Source organism: Acanthopagrus latus, unplaced genomic scaffold (genome assembly GCF_904848185.1).
Source record: "Acanthopagrus latus isolate v.2019 unplaced genomic scaffold, fAcaLat1.1, whole genome shotgun sequence".
Lineage (NCBI taxonomy): Eukaryota > Metazoa > Chordata > Actinopteri > Spariformes > Sparidae > Acanthopagrus > Acanthopagrus latus.
In genome coordinates this window covers 1-8,007 of record NW_023504091.1, presented here as the reverse complement: position 1 = coordinate 8,007, position 8,007 = coordinate 1, and the positions used below count along the sequence as shown (strand labels likewise).

Below are 8,007 nucleotides of genomic sequence, written 5' to 3'. Positions count from 1 at the left end.
CAGTCTCTCAGTCTCTCTCTCAATTCAACTGGCTTTATTGGCATGAGGTAACACTGTACATACTGCCAAAGCACTCGTTTGTGTGCTGAATGTGTTGGCGATCCATAAATATATGTCTGGACTAAAGCAAAACAAATAATGGCAACTACTTAGAACAATTAAACTTACAAAACTACTTATCAAAATTTTAATAAAACAGCTGGAATCAAAATAGAACAAAAATGATAAACTATGAAAGCAAAATATCAAATTCAAAGTAGGAAGCAAACATTAACAATGTGTGCAAAAACTCTCAGATATGAACTGAGACAACAATAGAGAACACAGTCAACTGTTGTAATGGTTCAAGGTTTGTCTTGTTGCACTGTTGACACATTAGCTCAGGCCCATTGTCAGACATCTATAGCTCCATCAGAGCCTTGATGTCATTGATGCAAGATGTTTTCCTGTCATTGTTCTTGGAGCCAAAAGCCTTCTCCACCAGGTCCTGCTTCCCCCTCTGGATCTCCACCATCTTCTCCTCTACTGAGTCTTTCACAATGAACTTCACATCGCGGCCTGAGGAGGTTTCCCATCAGTGCCTGCACCTTTGAGCTTGTCCTCCACTTCATCTTCTTCATTATCTTGTTCATCTTGTGGCAGGACTTGCAGGGTTTGCAGGTTCCTCCAGTAAACATGGGGATGGTTTCAAACAGCATCTTGTGGAAGAGCAGAGCGACGGGTTTGTACAGCAGCTGGTTCCTCAGCAGGAAGCTGTAGTAGATGACACAGTGCCGCTGACTGGGGATGGTCACACACTTCTTGTCTCGTGTCAGGACCTCTCTGTAGAAGCCCAGCGCCTCCTGGAACTTGCCCCGGTGCAGCAGGTAGGCCCAGATTATCACAACTGTTCAAATGTTTCCATTTCACATCCCTCTTGCAATTCCTGGTGGGTCTCAGGAGTTGTGGCTGCACCAGTCTGTAGGAGACATCAAACCACTGTTGGCAGAGGAGAAAAAATTAAGGTTAATGTTCTGACAGGTTCTGACAGGAAATGTGATGAACTTACATGCATCTCCTCCTCTGATGGGGCAAAGGCAGCCACTTGCTGTGCTGCTGTCTTGTGCTCCTTTACCCCAATCACCCACTGTTGCCCTTGTTTTGCCCTGCCAAGCCACTCAGGGTTTCACATGAATTAGTAGAGTTAATGACTAAAATATCAGGGTGAAATTTACCAATGCAGACCAAAAGATCACAGTAACACTCACAGTCATGTGCTCTGCTCTGCTATCGTTCTTTCAAACAGCTCAAATATCTCTTCAGCAGCCTTCAGCATGTACAGCAGCTCCCAGTTGTCAATCTCCAGCAGTATCCCAGTAATTTTACCAGCCAAATTTGGCTGAAGGGCCTGAATCATTGGGTACAGTCGCTCCCCAAGAAGCTGTTATTGATCCATGAGTGGAGCTGCAGCCAACATGGAGGCAGTGAGTGGCTCTTGTCCTTGAATGTGTATGAGCAGCTCCATCACAGGTGCAGGAACAACCTGTAGTCTTGTCATGTGTGCAGGTACAGTAATGACCTGCTGTCTGTGTCTCTCTCTCTCTCCCTCCGTCTCTCCCTCACTCCCTCTCAGGTGTCGCTAACGTTCAGTGTCACAGAGGCCAACGTGCTGCTGGCGTCACAGTCAGCTAATTCTTCTACCGTCTTAGTGAAGTACAGCTTCACCGTCCTCATCATCTTGTTCTACTTGTGGAAGGACTCCACCATGATGTCTCCACAAACAGGAAGCGGCTGCGGGAACTCAAACAGCATCAGCTTGTCTTCTTGGGTTCGACGTGTGGATCTTCATCTTCAGCTGGTACACCATGAACTGAGGGTTGCAGGTTCCTCCAGTGAACATGGGGATGGTTTCAAACAGCATCTTTTTTTTTTTTTAAGATTTTCTTCTGGCATGGACACCTTTTATTAAGCAGTAGACAGATCGAAAACACGGGAGAGAGAGGGTTAGAACACACAGACCACTAGCATGTTTGTTGTACAGTTATCAAGGAGTTAGTGCTTCATGCTCTGTACAGTGAACATAGCAGTGTTCTGTCTAGTAATCAGTTTGAAGCACCACTTAAATTCTTACCATGTAACAACAATATCCTTTAATAATATCCTACTGGTTCTACCCTGTCCGTGCTGAGTACGAGGGAGGGCGAGCAGGGCCTGCAGCTCTGGTTTGAGAAATGTCTGGAAATATTAAAAATTAATCCAAAATGAGTCTGAGAAAAATAAGACAAAAGCAACACATTATTTTTTGGCAGGAGACTCACCTCAGTGATAAAGAGCATGAAAAGTTTAAACATTTGGCTTTTGAAAATATATTAGCATATTACTAATCTTACAAACATGGACAAAAGAGAGGAGTTATAATATTAATCTCTGACAAAATTATGTTCCAGATCTCCAAACAGATAAAGGACACTGAGGGGAGATACATTCTAGTAAAAGGTTACATTGACCACAAGCAGGTAACACTATTAAATGTGTATAGACCCCCAGGTAATGATAAAACATTTATGGAGGAAAATATTGGATATAATTGCTGAAGACACTGGTGGGGTCCTTATCTGTGGTGGAGACTGGAAGATACAATTCCAACAGTCCCTCGACTCGACTAATTTAACAGAAAGAAATAATCCTGAGAAAGTCACCGTTAAGAAACTTCTCCTTGAAGCAGCTATGATGGATGTTTGGAGGGAATTAAACCCAACAATGAGGCAGTTTACCTTTTTCTCCCACCCTCATAATGTTCATTCAAGAGCTGATTACTTTTTAATGTTTCATTCAGAAAGACACAAAATTTTCAAATGTCAAATAGGGGTAAAATATATCTCAGACCATGCGGGTGTATATCCATCAGTGGCATATCCAGGATATTTTTACTGGGGTGGCCAAGATGGGACACAAAGCTAGTGTGGGGTGGCCATGGCATAGCCAAGTTTAATGGCACGTACGCAGCCGACCGCGGTTGAGATCTACAGAGCAGATTGTCTATGTTTAAGCATGGGGTTTGCTGTGCATTAGCAAATAAATAGCAAACACTTTGGGCAAAATTGGACCATCCTTTTTAAAATAATCATGTATGAAAGTACACAACAACTTCAAGTAACTGTTCATGAATGACACATCTGGACAAAACAGAACTTGACATACCATGCTCAGCAGGTGGAGCTCCAGACACTGCTGAATCACACTCATCTCTCACTATCTCCTCCTCTTCTGGGTGTGGCCGGTCAGCTGTGGGAACACACAGATATCTGAGAAATCTGAGCCATCAATAGGTTGGAGGTTCTGCCACACACACACACACACACACACACACACACACACACACACACACACACACACACACACACACACGTCTATGTATGTATGTACGTGTGAAAAAAAACTGTATATATATATTTATCAATTTATTTCTTTCACACTTACACATTCATATATACATACATTCATACATACAGTTGTAATTGTATGACTGGAGTGACAAACAACTTGAATGTGAGCCTACATGGTACATTCCATCTGTCCAAGAATGACCCACCATCCTGTGCAGGGGGAGCTGACTGCTCTGGGTTACTACAGCTGTACTGAGGCTGCTGACTGGACCGGGCCATAGCTATTCTCTAAATAACCCTGGGGAAATGGAATTCAATCACTCAATCAGTCAGTCAATTCACTGTGATGTAATAGCTGTAACTACAAACATCAAGCAGGATCATTGTCAAACTGGGTTAGAATCAGTATGCAAACTACAGGTCTTAAAAACAGCTTTGACTCCATTAAAATGCCAAAAAGAAAGGAGGTGTCAACAATGTGCCTAATTATGTCTATTTATAGTATCTACAAAGGTTTATTTTTACATAACTACCGACAACTTCCATCACTTTTAATAACACAATTAACACATACTGCATCTCAAGCATGTGTGGCATTTGAATGCAATTTGCTCGTCTTCTGCATATTTAAACATCTAAAAATATGTGAACTGTTAAGATGAGCTAATTGATACAAACACAAAGTGCTTTATCTCCAAGAGCATAAAGTCTTTAAACAGCCCTTAAATCACAGAGCAGATAAATAAATCCCAGCTTGTTCTTGTGTAATAGCTACTTAAATCTAGTCTGTCACACTTTATTTCACACACTGGTTGGTCAGAAATATAACATCAGCTCTACTGAACACACACATCTGTAAAAAAAAAAAGAAGCCCTCAGTCTTCACTCCAGAAAACAGCTGTTCATATTTCATGGCAGTATGCAAATAACATTTTTTTTTTTTAAAATGCTAACGTTAAATGCTTAACTTGGTTTGCAGACTGCTGAACTAGCTCCTCTTTTAGCTGCTACTTAGTACCAGATAAAGTTGTCCTACACATTCAGAGGGAACTACGACATTGCTAAACATTAAATTACCTCTCAATAGACAGATTTCAGCGTTTTTATCCAGCAGTTGATGTTGTCACTGTGGCCGTCCTCCTGTTTCATTAACAACCGGGCCGGACCGGACCAGCAGCAGCAGCAGATGCAGTGTGCTAATGGCTCACCTATTACACCTGCATGGCCATTGGCCAAATGTTCGCTGACCAGAAATCAGCTCTCACAGCCTCTGTGTGCACATTACTGTGTTAGTTAGAAATATAAAACTGGCCCTAAATCAGCTGATCAGCTGTCATCATTGATTGACAGCATTTCTCTTGTTTCTTGTGTTGATGAACTTGACCAACTACCTATCAGATCAGGGGTGGGCCAATGAGTTTTCAGGGGTGGCCATGGCCACCCCAGGCCACCCCCCAGAATCACCACTGGATAATATCTATCCCTACATTTAGATGGTGAAATTAAAAATACCACATGGAGGCTCAACACAAGCTTATTAAATGATCCTCTGTGCAATCAAGACATTCAAAACGAATTTAAAGAATATTTGGAACAAAATTAGACTGAAGAACTTGAAAGCTTTTATTCCTTGAAGAAAAAAAGAAGAAGATATGGCAGAAGGCAAGGCAGTCCCTAAGACTCTGGCCAATCTTTTAAAGATATCTAACGTTATACTTAAAGAACCCAGACTCAACATTTCCCAAACTTCTGTCAATCCTGGATAATTTTGGCCAGAAATCGGGGTACAAACTTAATATAAATAAAACACAGGTCCTGTGCGTGAACTACACACCGAGCAGCTCCATCAGACAGAAATATAATTAAAATGGGATTTGAGAAATATGAAATATCTTGGAGTCTTTATTACACGAACCTGTATAAGCTCTATGAGATAAATTACCATAAAATCAACAACAACATACATAAAGACCTGTCAAAATGAAGCAATAAAGCTGAATGTAACTGCCTAGACTGTTGTACCTGTTCCTCTCCTCAATTTACAGCATGGGATAGGCAGTTGTCGCGATTCATTTGGGAAGGCAAAAGACCCAGAGTCAAATTCAAAAACACTTCAACTGGAGAAACTAAACGAGGCCTTGCTCTACCCAATTTAAGAGAATACTTTTATGCTGCTCAGTTTGAAATACATGGTATGTTGGTGTTCTCCAGAATACTATGCTAAATGGAAGAATATAGAGCTCATCCAGAGCAAAAGTCTACCTCAGACCAGGTTAGGAGAAAAACACTACAGACACCAGGAAGACGACAACTTCGCGGTTTCTGAAACACTAAAAACATGGACGGATATAGTCAGGAAATATAAACTTGAAGGAGACTGTAGGTTATTGCTGTGGCCTTCACAGACAACTCTTTTCAGACCAGGACAAACTGACAAAACCTTTACAACATGGACAGATAGAGGTTTTTCAGCCATATGCACTCTGACAGAAGTTAACACTTTTAAATCATTTGCAAGGGTTAAAAAAGAATTTGAACTAGAAAACAAAGACTTGTTTCGTTTCTTACAACTAAGACACTTTTTTGATAAACAGGTAAAAACTGTTACATCATCAGAGAGTAATGTGCTGATTAAAACGATGACGGATGCCTATAGGGAAATGCCCTCCAAAGCTGTCTCTAAACTATACACGTCTAAGAAGTGTAATGGTAATACTTCACGGTATATAAAATCTAAATGGGAAGGTGAATTACAGACCAAAATTTCAGAGGGTGATTGGAGCCTATTATGCAAAACACAAACATAGCTCTACAAGCTCCAAACGCTGGAGAGAGTTCGGATGGAAAAATCTGACACGTTTCTTTGTCACGCCTCAAATTAAAAGCAAACAGACTGGATTACAACAAAAATGTTGGAGACAATGTGGAATCTATAACGCCAATCACAGACATATTTTCTGGTCATGTGCCAAATTGCAATCTTTCTGGGATGACAGTATTAGAACTTTTGGAGGTCATTTTAAATTATAAGGTTCCCAGGGACCCAAGGGTTCTGTATCTGGGATTGATCCCAGAAGGAGTTGTAATGAAAGAAGATAGGTACCTCTTCAAAATAATGATTGTTGCCTATAAGAAGGCCATTACAAGAAACTGGTTGAAAAATGACGCTCCACAAACAGGACACTGGATGGAAATTATGGAGGAGATCTACGGAGAAAATGGACATTATTCAAAGACAAAGACAATGCTCACTCAACTCAATGAGAATTTGTTTGCCCCCTCTTGTATTATTTTACTTTATTTTATTTGATGTTATGTACTGTCCTTGTTCCTGTTGTGTGTGTGTGTGTGTATATATATAATATATATATATATATATAGATAATATATATATATATATATATATATATATATTATATATATATAATATATATATATATATATATATATACACACATATATATATATATATACACACACACACAAAAATAACTAAATAAGAGTTTAAGGTTCATCAGCACCTTGATTACTGCTTCAAATTCAACAGGAAAACTTTGGAAAATACAAACATTAAGGATGCTTACAAACGTCTTTAGGCTGGCTGTGCAAACCAAACCATCAGATGGGAACGTGCACACGCAGTTAACAACAGCTTGCAGCGACTGGACTGAGGACACAGTTGCAGTTATCACTAGACATTTTGAGGGTGTACTGGCAGATTTCCACTTCACTACTGACAGCACAAACTGGCAGGAGCCATGGACCATGGCAGTAAACTGGGTCAAGAAAGAACTGGTTGATTTTAATATGGATGCTGCAATGAGAGCTGAAGTAAAGCTGAAGGAAAAACTGGATCGAGTGGCAGAGGACAAAGCCCTGTTTACAAGGCACCAGCATTACAATGACACATTTAAAAGCTAAGCATCCAGAGGCCAATCCTGATACTTGGTGACTCAAATACTTCACGCTACCAAAGTGCAATGACAGCAGAGTACAGGTCGACTCTTACCCGGGAGCACGATTGTGCCATGCCCTGCACATTTTGGAGAACACAAAGCAAACGGATCATGTCCTCAAAGTCACTCTTTCATTTGGAATCAATGACAAAAATGCCAGGGATGGAGAGCAGGTAAAACGGGAACTGGAGGCAATTTTTTATAGTGGCCAAAGAAAGATTTCCAAAAGCCGAGGTAGTCATGCCTCTGATCTCCTTCTCAAAACATTTTCCAAACAAATACCAACAGGTGCTCTCTCATATTAACACACTGATTGAAAGCTTGCCACACCTTCCAAAATTACCAAAAGCAATGTTTCAAACCGTACATGACCGAGTACACTGGTCTCCACCAGCGGCAGAACACATGTTGTTCTCACTGGAGAGACATGTTGCAATTTGAATTAGCCATGGTAAAATGTATTTTTTCTCCTTTGGACAGAGTTCTTCAGCTAATTCTACAGTCTTGCATTGGCTAGCAGTATAGGCAAATGCTAGGGGCGCCGTCATCCACAGGGGGGCGCTGAAAACAGGGGGAGAAAATAATAAAAAATAATTTAGAAAGTAAAAAATAGATATAATTTTACCAGCGCCATTACTACAAGTAATTCGAAATATTATAAGATCACAGCAATAGCATCTGTCACT

General features: G+C 40.6%; 1 long non-coding RNA gene across 3 annotated transcripts; it reads right to left on the bottom strand.

The window, feature by feature from the left end:
* Positions 1–339: 339 nt before the first annotated feature.
* Positions 340–4,757, bottom strand: LOC119016413. Of its 3 annotated transcripts, XR_005074139.1 has the most exons (5): positions 4,443–4,757; positions 3,572–3,663; positions 3,181–3,264; positions 2,145–2,214; positions 340–1,938 (listed from the first exon to the last, which is right to left on the bottom strand). It is a non-coding gene; the product is annotated as an uncharacterized LOC119016413 (long non-coding RNA). The 3 variants fall into 3 exon arrangements; XR_005074138.1 differs by lacking the exon at positions 4,443–4,757 and having other exon boundaries at positions 2,111–2,214; positions 3,572–4,398; XR_005074137.1 differs by lacking the exon at positions 4,443–4,757 and having other exon boundaries at positions 3,572–4,386.
* Positions 4,758–8,007: the final 3,250 nt, after the last annotated feature.